Here is a 20,371-nt window from a genome sequence, read left to right as displayed (position 1 = left end):
TGTCTATGGGAGGACATAGTTTTCTTCAAACTATCCTTTGTAGCCAAAACTGTTTCTGGTGATGAGCTTGAACTTTCTCCCACCATCCCCTCGCAAACATTCTGGGCTACTGAGCTGCAGCAGATCCTAACAGGTTTATTCTATGCTCTGTTATTAAAATAGGTATTTTAATGAGAACATCATATGCATAATGCACCATGGCATATTGACGCCACAGTGATTTGTTAGTTGTCTGTTCTGGGCTACTTTTGAGAAGCTGCTCACAGGCGTTGCCCATGGGCTCTCCAGCGAGAGATGCCTCTTGGGCCACCAGCACCAGGACTTCAGCTTCACTGGCAGATTATCCACTCACCTTCAAAGATCCTCACCCATGTCTACATTCACAACCTGCTCATGAGTCACAACTTCTGAAGTGGGAGTGGGAAAAGCTAACTTTAAAAAGTGACAGCTTGCCCTTTTCACTGTCACTCTGGACCTCGCACAAATTGTATATTTCACTAGCTTTTCATTATTTTTTAACAGGGCCGTTTAGAAGTATCTGGCCAGTTCAACTTCATTCTCCTTCTGAATTGAATTTTTTGCAAAGTGTATAAATAGTTATTGCAGATAGCTATGCATCATTTTCGCAATTAATTGCTTATTAAATTCTTAGTTTGGTGTGGAAATATATGGAAGATTTCTGCAAAGGCTGATGTTTGTGATATTAGCTTACTGCTTACTGTTAGAAAATGGAGAGGAATGGTTTCAAATCAGAATCCACTGAGCCAATTCCTGCATAACCAGATCTGTGGCAGGTAACAGTGTTAAGGAGAAAGGTCTCTGAAGCGAGTTTAACCATAGTCCCGTGTTGCTGTGCCTGCACAGCACGGGCATAATTTGTTACCTACGGAGTCCAAGATAGTCAAAATTATACTTTCTCCAGAAGAAATAACACAGTAAGTCTATGTTGTTCTCCACAGTGCATAAAGCAAGAGAAAAAAACATACACGTGTTGATAAAGAGAGGCTTATTATGTCAGTAGATACAAAGCTTCAGTTGTGTGGTACATGTTGAATTTGGCCCTAATTGGTTAGCTTTGCAGAATTAATAGAACTCAGGCAAGTAATGAGGTCCCAGACTGAAGGAATAGATCTGTACCTAGAATATAAATATGTAAAGAACTTCCCCAAGTGGTATTTATAACCTGATTTGTCATATTTCCCACCTACGGTCAGGCACCGTTGCAGTTTTCCTCATTTCAGACGCTATCGCACCTCTGTGCAAATTGTAGTGGCTCTTACAAACATGCAGGGATGACATATTTCGTGGTTCACTACCTTAGCAAAGTCTCAGGCCAGGACTTCCTCTCTATAGTTTTCTTGATAAACAATGCTAAATGAAAAAAATATATAAATAAAAATAAAAAATTTTAAAAGTTCTGCATGTCAGTGAATTTGATGACATATTACAACAACAACATGATTTCTTATCAGATCTACTTTTTCCAAGCACTTCCATATGCTGGTGGGAACGTTATAGTTGACTTGCTCATTCTCTTCACTTTTGCCATCTCTTCATAATTACTGTCTAGCTGCCCCCAGTGATTCTTTCTTATATTCTCATATATGGGCCCAAAATTGTCTTGCATAGCCAGGTATTTAGGACCAATTCTGGATTTAAATTGTATAGGTAATGTAGCACATTTAATTACATATATTTTCTGAATTTAGATTAAGCTAAATAACAGGATGTCACCTTTTTCAAATTCAAATTAGAGTAACTTATTCCACCAAGAAGTGAACTTTGTCTTCATAACCTAGTGCAGAAAGTTAGCGTGATGTAACATCGAAAGCAGGACCTGAGCGTGCTTTAACTAATGAACACACCATCATAAATGCAGCACCATGTTTGACAGCTGGACCACTGAATTTTGATTTTTATTTTTATTAATTGGGAGACCCTGACTGTAACCTCTGTTCATCAGTGCCTGAGCAGCTCTCAGCACACTGGCAAGAGGACGTGTACAAATGAGAACTCTGTGCTCACAGTTAAAGCCGTAATTGTAAAAGTATTTTTGGTCCAATATTTGTTGGGTTTTTAAAAGCAGGCCTTAAAACTTTCAGTACTCGGTGCGGTTTTACGTTTCATTGACACACTTGTGTTGCACATAATGATGCTTCCTCCTTCCAAATAGCTCCACTTCTAAAGGAAGTGGTACCAAAAATAATTTGGATTATTTCAGAAATAGAAGTCACAGATCTGTAATCTGTAAAGTAGAGTAATATATATATATTTCATATCTCTGATAATGAATTTTCCAATTAAATGTTCCATCATAATTATTAGTTCTGGTCATTTAGATTAATGGAAAATTGGACCAGACTTCTAGATGCTATTATTCAGTATAGTTTCATTTCAGTTAAATGTCAGTTTTACCACTGGAGATATAGCCCTGCATATCTTCCTTTCTAAGTTATGATTCAATAAACCATTTTGAAGACAAAAAACTCAAAGAACCCCAAAGGTTATATTTCAGTTACACACCTGAGTAGACTAAAACCCAACAGCTGTTTCAGAGAAGAATAGCACAAAATACGTACAAATGTATTTCAGAACATATTTGCAAAATACGAAGTGCACCGTTTCACCTAACCCTTTCTCACCAATGCCAAGAACCAACAACTTGCACATATCTACATGACAGGGAAACCCAATCATTTGTTCCTATTCTTTACAGTTTGAAAAAAAAGGAATCAGCAAATCAATGCAAGGATACCCTCACTTCTCTCTCAAACAGTACGTGCAACTGCATGAGGTGGAAATTAATCCCTAACCGTCTAGACGGATCCCTCTGAAGCCTCTAACATCGGTAATTCTTAAATACCTCTGCCCTAGATCCAAGGAGCTACGGGAGGTAAATGCAAATGCATTGGACCTGCGCATGTATTTTCCAACTGAGCCAAGCTGCCTTTCGCGCTCTGGCCGCACCCCATACACCCAAACGCACGTGCTTCCTGGGAGCCGACGTGCGTTTCGCAGCAGCACGCTCCACCTCCCGCAGCTCTTCAGCGTCCTGAGAGGAAGGGGGACCTCTGAGCTCGTCTCCCTGACCAGTTTCCCATGCAGATACTCTGTACTGACTTGGGTGGACGGGTCCCCTCTGGTCACTGTGGAGATGCTCCACAGTGCTTTCCGTCCAGGTATGTTGCATCACTTTACAGTTATTGCATATCGACTAATCAGTTACTCTTCCTGTTTTTTTTCTTTCTTCTTTTTTTTTTTTTTTTTTTTTTTAAAAAAAAAAGCTGCATTTTGGAGGTTTGAATATCAGCAAGAAGAAACTGTACACTTAAGCACTGTTAAATGTTTGACAAATCCACAGAACGAAGGAAATTCAGATTTAAGGCTAAAAATCCAGACTGACATCCCAGCCTTACTGATACTGCTACAAAACTCCTCCTTTTGTGCATTAAAGTCAGACCTCTTACTTTGCTAAATGCCATTTTTTTTTGGTAGTTAAATTATAGTAACAAGTGCTCCACTTTCAGCAAAACCCACCACCTACAAGATTTGGATTACTAAAATGTAACCTAAATCCTTTCTGCTGGTGGCGTGTGCATTTGGAGATAAGTAACAGGGTGAGTAGGCTAATAACGGATTGGAATCTCCTATGGATAGTTCAGCACCTCTCTAATTTTACTGCAACTATTTTTCTAGTTAAATTTAGATGAAAGAGGAAGATGCATTTATTTCTTGCCTGCGGTTTTTTCCTTCAAGGTACGGTGAGACTTCTGCTCTATAAACTCTTGCACAAAGCGAGACGCGGAAAGGAGCCGGCCCAAGCCCGAAGGCGCCGAGGCAGGAACGACCCTCAAGCTGCTCGGCTCCTGGCTGCGGCTTTGCTGCCCTGAACCCCGTCTTCGGCACGGCGCTTACCGGGACCTGCGAAAATTCATCACCGTCGATGAATTTCAGGTTAAAAAAAAAAATTTTGGGAGGATGAAGTTTGACAAATCAGATGAAAATGCTGAAATATTTTTTTAAGCAGAATACAAGCTTTGACAAAGCAGAAGAATTAAGGAGAAACAAAAACCAAACTTTTTGCTCGTCCTGGCTCCCCTATCAAAATAGGAACCGGAGAGCGCTCGCAGCGAGGCTTCGCGTGAGTCAACACAGGGTGCAACGAGAAAGCAAAGCTCGGCCTGGCACGCGACTCCGTAACGCCAGAAACCACCCCGGCTTGGCGCCCGGGGCGCCCGGCCACCGTCCCCGAGCGGAAACGGCTGGCGATTTCTGCAAAACGTGCTGCCGTTGATTTTCTTGCTGCTACGCCTTGTTGCTCCGGTAGATGTTTGTAGATACCAGCAATGCTTATTTTCACCTCTTTTGCTTGTGTTTGACGGGTTACTCGTTGTTTATAGACTGTAGAAAGTTTACCGCGCAATTTAGCTTCCTCGGTGCTGGCAGCAAAAAAAATAAAGGCATTTTTTTGTTTCATGATAGAGTGTTTATCTGACACCAAGTACTTGTTTTACAAGTCAAACTTTCCTAGAGATTATTATGAAATTCGCTACCTATCAGTTGATAAATTGTGTACACTGTCATTTCTGATTATACGGCACTAAAAACGCGATAATTTGCGGAGTGGCAATGAATTGTCTAAACAAGGTTCAGTCCCTTTCACATCGCTTTTCCCTGCACTGTCAGATGAATGAAATTACACCTCTTTCACAGGGAAAAAAATCTATACTTTGGAGTGCCAGGGTTAACAAGGTATGTAAGACATATGTTACATAATTAAAAAGCAACATGACAGAGATCTTTTGACAAATCTTTCTCTAGGGTTATAGTCCACTGGCTGAATAAGGAACAAAATATAATACTTGGAGGCTGAAGGTGGGCACAAAGAGAAATTTTCATAAGTACATGTAGATCTAGCTTAAGGTTTGTGTCACTAACCATCTACATATAATAACACTCAGCGTTGATGCCCTTTGCATTACTGATAGAGACACATATTAACACCCTGCTCCATTCAAATCCAGGGATCCTGAAGCTGTTACACACTATTAACAGAACTGCCAGACCTGACTTTTGATAAACTTCCTTTTTAGGAGACTAACCACAATCTCTTGGAACCGATATGCCAGGATCACGCAGAAAAGTCCAGCACTTTTTGACTTTATTGTTGTTTCCCATTTTACAATTTTTTGCTTCTTGCCAATAATTAGCACAGAATATATTACAGAATAATCACTTTTTTTCAGAAAAAAATCTGAAAATTGTTTCAGACAAAACTCTTTCTTTCCTGCCAGTATTTGGAGGTTTGTGTCCACCACCTTATCAACCTCAGTAGCTCTGACCTCAAGTCTTCCTCTATAAAAGTCGCAGCATATTTTGGAAATTAATCTTTCTGCCAGGCCGCCTTTGCAAGAACACACTTGTTTTTTTGCTGCAAGAAGCTGCTCAGGGAAGCCTGGCCCAGGTCCTGGTCTGCCTCGGTTCGAGAAGAGCAGAGCTTGCCCGACTGCAATTGCCAAAGGAATTCGTACAGTGATTGCAAAAGACAAGTAAAACTGGGGCATGATAATACCATCCCTTCCTTCTTCATCTTAAAACTGTGGCTGAGTGCATGTGGATAGGGAATAAGGACACTGCCTTTCAAAATAGCCAGTTTACTTTTTAATGACTGGCCTTAACAGGCAAAAATAGAAAGGAGATAACACTGGATAATCTGAAAACACTCCAGATGCAGATGCACGCTCTCGGCAGGCAACTGCAACTCCTTGCAACACGATAAAGCAAATCAAAGAAGTGACTACAGAAAGTATAAAGCTGAAATCTCTATCTCAGTATTCACGTGAAATTCAGCAGAATCTTGTTCAGAAGAACTTTTGCGCTTTGCATCAACATACAGGCTACACAGTTTTCTAGAAATGGAAGAACAACTGAAAAATGCAATAAAGTTATGAGAACCCCATGCTCTGTTTATCCCTTTCCAAGACCAAATGATGCTACCTGCACGCTGCCAGTCGAGAAACAGAGGAGACATCAGGACAGTACATGGTGCGTTTGCACAGCCTGGCTCCGCCGAGGCTTTGGAAAGGCAGTGAATTAATGAATTATTAACAAAGGGACCTGTTCAGGTTCACCAACGCAGAGACAATTCCAGCTGCAGGTAAAAGTTTTTTTTTTCTTTTTTTTCTTTTTTTTTTTTAATGTAAGTTGTTTATATGTATTGGTTTTTAGATATTATTTCTTAAGAGACTAATTCTTAGCGTAGACAACTGCTTCTGGAGCAGGGGCCCCTGCGTTCTCGTCATTTACTCCCAGACAACGTGTTTATATCCCCTGAATGGCTTCTAATTCAGCCTCGAGAACAGCATAATTTCAGCTGTCTCTAGAGGAAGTGGAGCTGCAGAGCACCAGCTGTGCAGACGTATACGCGCTGGCTCTTCACACGGGTGCAATTAGTGCTCTGCTGAATCCCTCACAAATTACAGAAACCAATGGTCTTGCATGCCACATCACACCTCAAAGGCAGTTTCTTACATGAGCATATCATCTATTTTTCCAAAAAGCTGTAATTTGATCTCACATTTACGTTTTTAAACGTTCTCACCAGATAAACTGGTGTTCAGATAGTCTGTATTTGGAATACAGAAATGTGTGAAATGCTCCCCAAATTCTGCATTACAGGTAAATTCACTTCTTTGGTGGCAACATTTCTATTTTCCAGCCTTCCACAGAATGTGATATTAACGAAAATGAGACCTTCTTAAATTAAATGAACTGTAGGACAACCATAAACTGGGAACGACAGGTTCAGTTTGCAACTGATACTAAGGCCAACGGATATGATTTCTCCTTCCAGCTTTTAAGCATCTCTACTAATATCTAAAATATTCTGAAATGATCTGACCTTTAGATTTTATTTGAGAAAGGCTTCTTTTTCTTTGGGAAATTGCCTCTACTGAATCATAGCCAAGTCTCTAGGCAGCTTCAGTATCAAATACATAGCTGTTACAACTATTTCTAGGATAATTTTAATAATTGAACAACTAGAGAAAATGTCTAAAAAGAATAGTAAAATTATATAGCAACATTGTTGCAACATGTATCATCTGTCCTTGATACAGACCTTCAGCTTTGCTTGATATTTCTTATGGAAACTAAATTAATTCAACAGGAAGGTCTTACACGAGTTTCAAGACTAAAGTAATTGGGTTATGAATCTCCAAGGAGATTATTATTATTTTTTCTGATATTTGCGTTTCAGCTGTGGTTGTCATTGAAATATTTATCCAAATTAGTTAGTAGCCAGAATATTCATCATCTATATTTTTTATAAGATTAACAAAATATAAATGTCATAAATTTTTGTACCTGAATGTTCTCATCAGTACAGTATCTTAGACTTGAACTAATTAAATTTTCAAATATTACAGTTCAGGCAGTTACTATGATAGCAAATTGATTTATTTATTGTTCTTACTAGTCAAACACGTAACTGCGAAAACTGGGGCGGCCGCCAGAACTAACGAGGTTTCTGCAACGGGGCCCAAGCACTGCGGGGTGAGGGGCCCTCCGGGAGCTGCGTAACGCCCCCCTGCAACCCTGGCGCGCAGAATATCCCCTCGTTTCACGGAGGTCTGGGCGAGCTTTTCGAGAGACAGTTTGCTTTTTCTGCAGTTTTGTCTTTGAACTTTACAGTAGTTTGGAGCACTGTAACCTCGGTCACCTGGTCATGACCAGAAACACGGCTGATTATGATCACTGGGCACTGGAAGGCGACTGGAATACAACCTAAATTTGAGAGTGATAAAAACGCTTGCATCCACTAAGGGAAAGAGGACAGTGCAGAGTAAATAGGGTAAATACGTATTACACAGACACATATCACACTCCGTTACCCCTCGGTGTGACGCAGTCTCCAAGCCTCTGAGACAGTTTTATCTCAATAATCATTTCTCAAATCTGGACTAATGGGGAAGATCTCTACATTTAAGATTATATTCTGAATAAAGAACTGTTTTAAATCAATTAACACATAGCAGGACACGTTGCTGCTATGGATTGCTGAACTATTCACCACCCATTAAGACCAGCCCACAAAAACAAAATGAGAAACCTCAGAGTGCGTGAAAAGAGGTGGGGAAAGAGATGGCAGGATGTCGAGCGGGCCTACCGTCTTCTCTTGCCACCTTGCTCTCATTTCTCAGGAACAGCCTCTTAAAAAGCTTTTACCAGACCTCTGAGACCAAGTTACCAAGGATATTACCTGATAGCAACGTCACCTGCACTGCTTCCTACCCGCTGCCGAGAACCGCCAGGGGATTTCACCGAGCCGTGCAAGAAGCCCTGCAGCACCTGGAGAACCACGCAGTCCCACAGGGCCCTTTTCGTATTCTTATTCTGCTTGCTATTTTAAAGGAAAAAAAAAGGATAGAAAATACATGAAACAACAACAAAAGTGTACAAGTGGAGCACATTTGTACCACTGTGGAGCAAAGCACTTTGCAAGAAAGTTTCTTAAAAGAGTCAAAGCCTTTTTTGTGGGCGGTAAACCACAGCAGGGACCATCCAGATTTCAGACCGAATCACGGCTGATGTATTCCTGGGCAAAGACTGCTCTTTTCTTAAATGGCACATCAGCACCAGCAATTTATCTCCAGGATTTTCTAAACTGTTCACATACAGAGATCCACTGGAATTTGCCTAAACAAAGTCTGAATAAGTAATTTCACTATCTGAATATTTGATTCTATCACGTGACATGTGCTTTAAGGGAACATAGCTGCTTTTTCATTCATTTTAGACCAGATCTGAAAAGCCTTGCTTATTCACATTTATCTACTTCAGTGTATTCCGTTTGATTCTGCTTTTGTCTCCATGGATGAAATTATGAATAAACTATTAAAAATAAGATCAGAAACTCTGTCTTTATCAGACATTCTTTCAATACTCATTCTTTTCTCTCATAATTTCCAGTCTCTATATAAGGAAGATTTTTTTTTTCCATTCCAGGTATTTATTTACTAATTTTAATAAATTTCACATCCGTTTATTAAAGCCAGACATATCCAATGGCAGACTTGGTTGGTCTAGAAGACAGACCTTCTAAAAATCTTGTCAGCTTCTCTCTCAGGAGATCCAGGAGCTGGCACCTGCCTCTGCAAGCAGCTGTGCTCAGAAGTCTTGCACATGGCTATGGAAAAGGCAACCAAATCCCCACTGCAGTCAGAGCTTTAACGGAAACGGTATAAACTCCTGAACGTGGTGAAATGGCCTCCAGGACCACACGTGCCTTTTGGGAGCACAGCAAGCCTCGAAGCTCTTCCTCTGCCATTGCCAGCACCAAAGAGGCCAGATCCTGCACGCCAGAGCGCTCGTGCTGGGGCACCACATCCCTCGAAATATGTATAAACACAGGTGTACAGAACATTTGCAAAAACAGCTCTTGTACCTGTATTCTGACTCCCCCGCGTGTAGGCCCCCACGTCAAGCACCTCAGAGCAGGAGGCCTGGCGGGGAACGCTGGTTTAAAGCACGACTTCAACGTGCAATGCTCTAAGAACATAGAGCAGGCGGCGTAGACGGGTCCAGAGCGGAAAGGCTGCCCAGAGCTCAGCAGCGTCGCGGGCCGGCCGTCAGGCTGCAGCTTCGCAGCACCGTTCTGAGCAGCGCGTGCAGGGCTGGTAGTATCAGCAAGGTCTGCAAGCGTCCTGCAAGCGCCGTAACTTCGGACAGTCTGGTTTATAGGGTCCTCGGGACGTATCTAAATACCAGAAAGGCATCACTTATAAATTCATCTGTTCAGAGATCGTCTTTTTCCAGCTTATGTATACTAAAATGACTACATTCTGTGTAATTCTGCGCAATTTGTAGCGGATTACTCATTTGAAAAGAGGTGAGAAAATTAGTGTTTGCTATTCATTTTGCACACAGATGTCTACGATGTGCTTTTGCACGTCCTAACATGAAAATTTGGATTTGTCATCAACGACTGATCATCTTGGTGCTGCTCTCCAAATATGCCTTTGTTACTTAAACATCTTCAGAAGTTTTTAATAAGGGCCTTAAAAATTTTAAACCTGTAGCAGGTGAGTAGTGGTCACGACGAAGTGACTCACTTCTCAAACCAGGTGAAGGAATGACAGCTGTGGATGCATAGAATAAATTAGCATGTTTTAATAACACTCAGTCACTACATGGCTGTACAAGCCCTGACGCAGAGGACACCCACGTATGTATCAGAAAACACAGAGTCTGAGCTTGTGTTGTTTGCATTTCATTATTCCTTCAGGGAAACATAATTGCATCTGCCACGCAAGGTCAGGAGCTCTCCAGAGCTGATGTTCCCCAAACACAGATTGCAGATAAAAGTCCTGCGTGCCCCATTTTCTTTTGTGCAGCCTGGTCTGAAAGCGTCACTCCTACTGGAAGGCATCCTTTAAATCCCCAAAATTAAACAGTGAGAAGAGAGATTTAGTAGACAAAAAGGTAGAAGAAAACAAAACAAAACAAAAAACAGACTGCAAAGTGGACCCAGTTATTATGCCACCATATGATAAGTGTGCAAGAAAGGGTTTACCTTTGGATTGATATTCAGATCATTAATACGAGAATAAACGCAGGTCATTCCTCTGCGTTTCGGGCTCTAGGCTTTCGTCATTTCTACCCAGCTCACATAAGCTTTTTGCTGCTTTTGTCCAAATTCTTCTTGAACTTTCATCATGTTGGGAAAGCGCATGTTCAACCAGGAGTGGTTTGACTTTTTTTTTAGAAGTTTGGTAGTTTTGGTGCTGAACCTCTCACAGAGGAGAGCCTATGTTTCAATTTTAGATGCATACAACTGTGCTAGCACAATATACGCTTTTCCAAAAGGAGTTTGAGCATACATTTGTGGTTACCTAGAAGCTGTAAATCACACTTCCCAGCAGGGAGCACAATCATTTCTTTCTGCTCTGGAAATGTATTGAAATACATAACACACAGCTGAATTTTAAAGGGCTGGTCAACATGATATGGGCTCGGAGGCAAGCTGGCTCCCATAGCAGACAAGTCAGGATCTTTTTAGCTTCAGACAATTTATGCATATACAATATTTATAGTTCAGTTCATCATATACCCAACACCCAGCCCCTCAGAAATGCAGAATTCTCTTGTTTCCAATGCAGTACACTTGATTATTTCTAAATTTCACCCAGGGAACTGGAGATGGTTTTACAAACCAACGTGTCACAGCCCAATAGTAAGGAATTTTCCTATATTTTAAGCAACACTGGCGCATTTACCCAGTGCAAACGCGTATGGCTCTGCATCAGTGCAGCTCCTGGCAACGCTCCTCTTGGTCCCAGGTCTTCTTGCAGAGATGGGGCATGAGGTCTCAGTACATCTGAGGGATAAGGCGGTGCCTGTGGTCAAGGAAGACCTAGTCACCGCACTGTTACAGCAGAAGAAAATAGGAAAGAGTTGAAATATATTTTCTCCTATATTTATTTCACCCCAAGACCCATCTCACTGTTTCCCCATCTTATGTCTTTACAATACCATTAAGCTGCCTTACAATTATTATTCCCTGCGTGGTGTGTGTTTTTTACGTGGTCTGGATAGTCGTAACGAATGCACGAACCTGCTAGCCAGAGCACTGTCCTCGGTTACAGCGAGCGTATTGCTGCCACCTGGGTGCACCAACAGGTTCTCACAGGAAACCTGGAATACGGAGGAATTTGGATTCCTGTTTGTACACGCTTCAGGTGTTTCATCTGGTTGTTTTTTACTGGGTTAAATCAGGGCATCTCCAGTCGCCAGGAATTAACAATGTAAGGGCGAGATTAAGCAATTTACAGATTTTGTATCAAGTTTTGCATTATTCAAACCATCTAGCAATTGCAGAGAGGCACTGTAGAATTTACCTCTAATAGGTCTGAGTGGCAACAACCACATTACTGAAAGATCCCAGAATAATTTGCCCACTCACCTTGCTCTGTTTTTGGAAATGAGAGGCCAATTCATTGTATTTTGGCAAAAAAATTTCACGGTGAAAAGCATTTTTTTCCCTACAAAAATGGGTCATGTTTGCTAGTTCACAATATTTTGCTTCATAGTAAAATTACATATATCATATATATGTACACATACATACACACACACACACACATACTGATAGATAAAAATCTTAAAATTATCCAGAATTAAATTTAATGTCTGCTCATTACAAAATCGATCAAAAAAGCGATACTGTTACAAGAAAAAGGCTGCACTGAGTCAGGCTGAACGGGCCATCTGGTCAAGTGGCTAACAGCAGATGCCAATGAAAAAAACGTAAAGGAGTAATTTTATCATGAGACTTTCACAGAGTAAGCTCCCAGACTCCAGCAATTTATGGGTTAGGGAGTTCCTCAGCCAGAAGCTGTATCTACCATTAGCAAAGCATTACCACTGATTACAGGAAAAATACATTCTGGTTTCTGTTTGTGGGACTTTTAATTCAGATGGGTTATTTATGTCTATTCAAAATACATCATTTTAAAAATAGTTTTGAAAAACGTTTGTTCATACTGAAAAAAAAAAAAATCGAGGAAGACCTGCAACAGAGACAAATTTACCAGAACCTGTTTTATATTCTACAAACGAATCTCTACAGAGAATATTTTCTGAAAATTAGGATGCAACACCATCTCTCTCAAAGTACGCGGCAGTAACTCGGGTGAAGCTGAGCGGCTCTCGGTGAGGCAGCGCGCGGCAGCGAGGTGAAACATCTCCACCGTCGTTTCCCAGCCTCCACCGTTTCTGCGGTTGCAGCTGCCCCGTTACAACAGTGAGGGCTTCCCATTCCCACAGAGTTTAGAGCTAGCAGGATTCGGCATTAGTCCTTTGAAGCACCTTCCCATACCTTCGCGAGAATGGGGTCCTGCTCTAATTTCTTGTACTATCATTTTTAATGTTCACCTATTTTTGGGTTTAAATCTGTCACAGTCATTCACCTGCAAGAAGAAAATCGTCTAAATATAGTACAACCCACACAGTTTAAAAACTGCCATTTTTGAGTTATTGGAGTCCCCAAAATAACCCCTTTCAAATATAAAGTGGAATGTATTTTCCATAGTCTGAAGATGATAAAAAAAGCTGCTGCACCAAATTTGTAGACCTTTCCCAGAAGTTCATTTTTGTACTAAAATTCAGTATGAAATGCTACACAATACAAAGAGTTTTTTTAAAGTTACCTACAAGTGCAAAAGCAGATTTAGAGCACCAGGACTTCTGCCAACTTGTAAAAAAGCTATAATGGGAGAAGAGACCTTCTCTGGCAGAAGAGATTTGCAGTTCTCTTCTGAAGGTTTACAGTTTTCATTATTGAGGACACTTATCTGTATCCCAGATTAAAGTATAACAATTATATCTGTAAATCACAGTATAGCCCCCCTCCCTAACCCGTTCTGTTTGTGATACTAAAACAAATGTTTTCATGTAAGCAGAACCCTTGCAGTTCATTCTTAGTAATGAATGCATTGCACTTGAGGGCAAAACACTTCTCATACAAATTTGGAAGCTGTAAATTGTCTCCATGGTTTCCCTTGGAAAATGCTGTAAGCCTGATCTCTCTGGGCAAATGTAGTAGAGAAGCACATGGTGCCAAGGCTTTAGTCCTGGCATGGATAAAGAACTTTGCACATAAATTATCATTTAGAGAAGATTACTGTAAAATCCTATTGGGAGACTTGTGAGGACCTCCGGGGTGTCCAAAAACATTCATAATAATAGCATAAATACGAAAATATCAAATTTGATCTTTGGCACTTCACAAATGCAGAGAGTCGGTTAGCAGGGGTGCAGGAGCACCCACCCATGGCATGCAGCACACAGGGCCACCAAGGACATCATCACTGACATCAACAGGGACATTTTGTGCCGCTCAAGAGATAATGAACACCACGTGGCAATCTTTGCTCTCCCAGAAAACCTCCCTTGGACCATTCACATCCACGAAGAGCAGACTGGCTTCATCTGACCTCGTGATAGCAAAGTCTTTTCTTTCAAGGCTGTCAGCACGTGGCCGTCCTGCTGTCCACGCCTGCTAGGTCTCTGTAAGCATGTCCCAAATCCGTGCTCCAGCTACGCTTCTGTCTTTTCACGTGGCTACAAAATCCTCCTCGCTGATCAATATTGAGCTAGAATTGCATTCCCTCTATGGGAGAGATGCGTTTAATAGTAGGAACATGGTGCAAGAGATTCACGGGGAATATTTTCCATACAATATCCCCTCCAAATGCCAAAAAAATGATCTGTGTTGGAACAAAACATTTCAATAAATCCTAGAAAATTCCCCTAATGGTCTGATCAGTAAGTCAGGGATATAAAAGACATATTTAACACACGGAGATGAATATCAGATCTCATCCAATCATCTAGGATTACTTATTTACTGATACTTACGACTCAGTCTACTTATACATTCTCTCATGCTTATTTTCCTCCCCAAAGAAGGTGTTTTTTTTCTCTACCGTTCTCTGCAAATTGTCCCACTCAAAAGTTAACATCCTGGACCGTTTCATCACTTACCTCTTCCCTACCTCCTCCTCTCCTCCCCGCTAGAAGTGCCTTCTTCAGTAGAGTTCAGACAGTCTCTTCATTGCCTTCTCTCGCTCTCCTTGTTGATGGTGTAATAAAAACGCCCTCGTTGGTTCTCATCTCCATTTGTCGCGTCAAGGATTCAAATGCGTATGGCCAGCCACAGGGTCACTCTTCCCGTCTTCTCCTAGCCTCCTTCTCCTCTCTGCTGTCGATGATGCCTCAATACTGCGGAGATGAGATGTCATTTCCTGCAGATTCTTCAAGCAGAAGCTTCTAAATCTGATTCATTTTCAGAGTTGGTAGCCCAACCATGGACTGTTTTCCCTGTCAAGTCACTCAGTTAGTTTAATTTCTCCAGAATAAAGGTATTTACTTCAACCTCCTCATCCTGTATGTCCTAGCTCTGGTAAAACAATTTTCAAAAATGAGAGAGACAGGAATCTCTCATGTCAACAAGATTCTGCCACAACACAGTATGCTTTTCAGAGCCGCTGTTTGCTGGCAATATTCCTAGTTCAGATCCATTTTGATTGTGATTATCTAATTAATTGCAATCGTAGTGGATGGTAAGCTATAGCAATATCATTCTAAAGAAATCCAGCAAACTAGGCTTACAATATTTTTCCTTTTTTAAATTATGATGGGATTTACCAGGATGTCTTAGTTCAGAAAGTCTTTACCTATTTTATTTCAAATCTGATAGGAATAAGACCTAATCCCTCAAAACTAATGCTGAAAGCTGGTATCTGTTACGGTTGTGGATATATTTTAGAAAGGAACAAAATCGGAACGATAATGCCACGGAATTATTTCTAATCCTTCACAATACTTACCAGGCTTGAACAAAGACAAACGTATGTATCTACATAACCGTGATTTACCGCCCCAGAATCAACTGCCTTACAATAAACATTGTCTGGTATTTCTTTGTGCATATTAATGATTTCTAAAAAATCACTCCTTTTCGTTACACAGTTGCAATTTTTGCTGCTGTGGGAGTTCTCTCTAGAGACACTTCAGGGAAGCGTGTGAGGAGGAGGAGGAACGTACTCGCCCCTTTCATCCGTGGTCTATATTTTACCCAATTCCCTTGGCTCGTCTGCCTGTCTGTCTTACAGGCAGGCAGTCCTTTGCTGTCAGTGCCAACAGACTGCTGGTCAATGGCAAATGCTTCAAGATTTGTTAGACGGATACAGGCAATTAACTTGAGAGACTTTGCAAGGAAGAAAAGTGGCTTTTTTCCATTTAAGATCCATCATCTTAAGCAGAAATACTATATGTCAGAATCTGCAATGTATACATTTATAAAAAAATCCAAAGTATGATGCTTTCCATGTGATTTCTTAAAAGGATAAAAAAACATGTGTGTATTTCTCTGTCCATAGTATCGCAAGCATTTGTATGACATCTCTTCCCCTCCCAGTACGAAAGGCTTCACGAGTGAATGGCAAGTAGATGGCGTACCACTTTCCCAACTGGAGACTCTTGGATTCGAGCTGTCTCCCATTAAATACGAGTGAAAAAGCACTGTTGTATCCTAGTGAATAGCCAGTGTGGTTCATGTGTTCTTTGACAGTATTTGTTTAACGGGTACTGGTAAACATAATATTGGCTTATAATGAGCAGGGTTTCTTTTTAAGCTATAAATATTGCAGCCACCGATGACTTCACTTTGATCTTTCTGTCTTTGAGTTGCATTTGGGTGTTTAGCTCTGGGCTGCTGGCAATACAGAGCGGAGACCTCCTGCAGCGTCCTTGGCCTTGGGCCACCTCCGGGGCTAGTCCCCCTCCTGGCCATCCCTGCCCAGGCTGGCTGCCCGCCCAGGAGCAGCGTCGCCTGCACTGTAAGACTCCGTTCCCCTACTGACTTTCGGACAGGAGGTGTCTCTCCAGGAGGTCCACAGCACGGAATGCTTCTTTGAAGGGTTGACCATACTTCTGCCAGATGAGAGGCAGCTGAAAACTAAGCCCTGACCGCCTGGCAAGCACCCACGTCAGTGTTCAGGGGACTGTCTGTGCAGAATTAACCTGGATCAGACCAATATTGTTTATATGACGTGTCTCGGCTATAAAACACAGCTATAGTTCTATTGAAGCCAACAACCCAACTTATCTCATATTTTTCATCATTCAGTAAAATTCAGCTTAACACCTAGATTGCTCCCATAACGTGGATGTTACGTACTCACAGGCACCCCAGGTGGTACGCGCAGCGGACAGAAATGGGGCAGTTTGGAGACAAACCTATGGCCTGCAGCATGCAAACAGCAATGAGGCTCCGGCGCGCAATACCTTCACTCCAGAAGCTCTTGGGAGATACTGAACACAGCCATGGAGACAAAACCAGCATATTAGTTATTTCCAGCCTGATATTACTGTTTCTTATTTCAAATCCTATTTCAGGATACACTTTTTTTTTTTTTTTTTTTAATTCCAATTTTCCTCTTCATCTATGTTATTATGCACAATCTGTTAAACCATTATCAACAGACTGGTTCAACAGTGCCATTTCCCACAAACTCTGCTCTGATCCTGTCTGATACACGGGTCAGCACCCCCCATGCTCAAGTCAGAATTTCCCATCTATCAACAGCATAAATGATCTGCTAGTAAAATAACTAGTGCTCAGTGAGATTTACTTGAAACACTTCGTACATCGTCAGATGAGAAATCTAGAAACCATTATTTTTGCTGGGGGCCTTTGGAACGAGAAATGCTGGCTCATAGCATACACATCCTGGAACTATCACCCATCAGTACTGTCCATATTTCACCCCATTCCAAGTCTCCTAGGACACAAAAACCTGTTTTTGGTAAGTAACTTTTCAAGTAAGGCTCTTTTGGTATTTGGGATTATGAGGGTTATGAGACTATTTCTTTTTTCCAGATTGTTCTGCTATCTCCAACGTAGCAACCAGATTAGTGGGTTCATTGTCAGAAGTGCTCTACTCTAAGCAAAAACTTTCCAAATCTTTGACACAGTATTAATCACTTATCCAGGATTTGCTGCTATCTGAGCAGATGTCTCAAGCACAAAACCCATGTAGGGAGCCCTCAGAAGTTTGCATTATTGCTACCGCCTAAGGGGTAGTTATTTAAATTTTCTTAGTATTGAGCCAACTCAGTTCTTATCACAGTTACACAAAGCCACCACATAGCTCAATAGACAAATTGTCTGAATCTAGTTAATCCCATAAAATGACAAATTATAATATTTTTTAAAAAATCTGTACTAATAGATAGCCAAATAGCTACAAACTACATTAGGCTGAATGAACCAGATACCATCTGTGATAGAAAGGATGTTCAATAATACAGTTTAGATGCCAAGCATATTGAACTGAACAAAACATACTATATAAGAGATTTATAGTCTATAATCCACATAGAAAATCTGCTAAAATAGATCAGCTCTGTCACATAACATTGCTTTCATCTAGTGTCCAGGAGAACAGCACCACTTCGACTTATTTAGCAGATCAGTTACATGCTCTTCCTGATTTCATGCAGTGATGATTAAGGATGAAGAATATCAGAGACCGTTGGCAACTGCAATAAATCAAAAAGCTTTGCTCAATTTTGCTTTAAATATTTGCAACAGAATTGTATAAAATAGCATGATTAAATTACAGTGATGTACAATAATTGTCTTCTGGGCAGAAAGTCTGTTGTGATAACTTTTTTGGTCTTCAGATTTCATAAACATTTTAAGACAGGAATGTTAATTAAGTTTTAATAGGCTGTTATGAATCCATTGTCAGGAGATGTTCCATATAAACTAAAATTAGTTTCTATTGAGACATTTTTTTGTTGAGAATGGGCCAAAATCATAAGTCAAGTACTGGTGAGATGAACTTGGGCTATATTAGTCAAACAAGATTTGGCACAATGTCCTAAGCCATTTAAAGTATGTGTGTATATATATATACACATACATACATATATATATATACACATATATATACACACATACTGTATTTTTATATATATATATATATATATATTCTGTTGCAGACTGTGCTCCATAGGCTTTCACCAGAAATAGTAAACCTCTGCTGGTTTGAAGATTATGGACCAATTTTTCTAAATTTATAGTGCTTCAGTGTCTGGATATCAGTTTGAGTCACCAAGACCTGACTGAGCTTAAAGACGGGCTTAAGCTCCCCGGGCAAATGGATACGTAAACCCCTTCTCAGGAAGGACACCGGCAGGAGCTCCTCTCTGAGCAGAATGCTGCTGAACTGGATGAGGGCTAGATGTTGAACGGTGTGGGACTGCTAGCCACAATTTCAAAATCTTTTCTCTTTCTCTTCTATGTGTCATAAAACAGCAGCGTATTAAAGGGCATCGCGATGAGGCCGAGCTGCCACCGCGGATCAGCTGTCCTCTCGCGTGGGTGACGGAGCAGAGACGTGGCTCTGCAGAGCTGGTGACACCTCCGTGGCTGCACCCAAAACACGTGCCACAGTGCACGTGGAAGAGACCCTCTCCGCCGAGATAACTTGAACAGCACCAACCTCAAAATCAGCATGGAGTAAAATAGGCATCACAGAATTTTGTTCATCGCATCAGAACTTTTCAGTGGGAAACGAACTGTAATATTTACAATAGTTTTCAAATATGGATCTTTGGAAAACTTCTTTCTTGCTATTTAATCTGAACATTTCAGATGCTACAAAATTAGAAGCCTCTAAGGTCTCATGCCTGTGTAGTTTCATTTATTTAAAAATTAATCAGAAGCTGAAGGAAAGAACTGTGCTCCATTCCCACAAGAACTGACTGAAATTCTGCTGCCTTAAATTTACTTTGTTGCAGGGTTTCTTTTTGATAAAGTGCTCACAGTGATTTAAATGTCAGTGATGGTGGTAAGAGAGATTTATTAGCACTATTATTTTATTGTTAGGAAATTAAAGGGGATTTTAGGACAAAAAAGTCTTTCTTATATAGTTGCCTCATTGCAATTTTGCCTTCATTTTTGTTAGTGCTTATTTAGGAAATGTAAACACACTCAAAGGAAACATAATAATATAAACACTCAAGCTAAAGTATTTTAAGATATTTAATATATATCCTCAAAAACATTAATGAGTCATGTAAAAAAATAAAGCTGTGCTAGTGTATCACCAGATTTACTTGCTTGTAGGCTTTATTCTTGTCCCATCTCTGACCTGTGGGGTTTTTTTTCAGCTACTGAAATCACTGAATGAAGAAATATCTTTCAGCAGCCTTGGTGCATGGAGACACTGGTTCTTTTGGAAGCTTTTGGTGATCTTTTAAGTACAAATGTAAAGTCATGCTATATGTAAAGACCCTGTTCCTGTGCTTGTCTTCAGGACTGTATGACTCAGAGGTGAATCGAGGTGTAAATCTGACTTCTACTTAAGCATATACTGTAAAAATTGCAATGCACAAAAAAATCTAAGTTCTCACGTGTTTTGTAAGAGATACTCTTTTTTCTTTCCTCTCATTGAAGGGAAAATGAGCATCATGCAATCTTGGAAATACACCAGCTACAGCAAGAAGAAATAAAACATAAGCACTTCAAATGCAGGCTTCCTCTCTCTGTTCCCGAGGTTATGGAAATCCATCAGAATCTCTGCTTCTTACCAAAACTTTCTCCCTTTCACTGCTCTGAGGAAAAGCTAGGAAACACATACTGAGAATAATTACTGCAAAGATACCTTCCTGCTACATACGTAAGGATGCTGAGAGTAACCAAAACACCGGCCAGGTTAGCTTAGCTGACCTGCCTGGGCTTGCAGCTTGGGGAGCATCAGCCCAAGGGTAAGCAAATTAAGGCCTCTCCAGCTGTGCT

The sequence above is a fragment of the Rhea pennata genome, chromosome 9 (assembly GCF_028389875.1).
Source record: "Rhea pennata isolate bPtePen1 chromosome 9, bPtePen1.pri, whole genome shotgun sequence".
Lineage (NCBI taxonomy): Eukaryota > Metazoa > Chordata > Aves > Rheiformes > Rheidae > Rhea > Rhea pennata.
Note: the sequence above shows the minus strand (reverse complement) of the source record.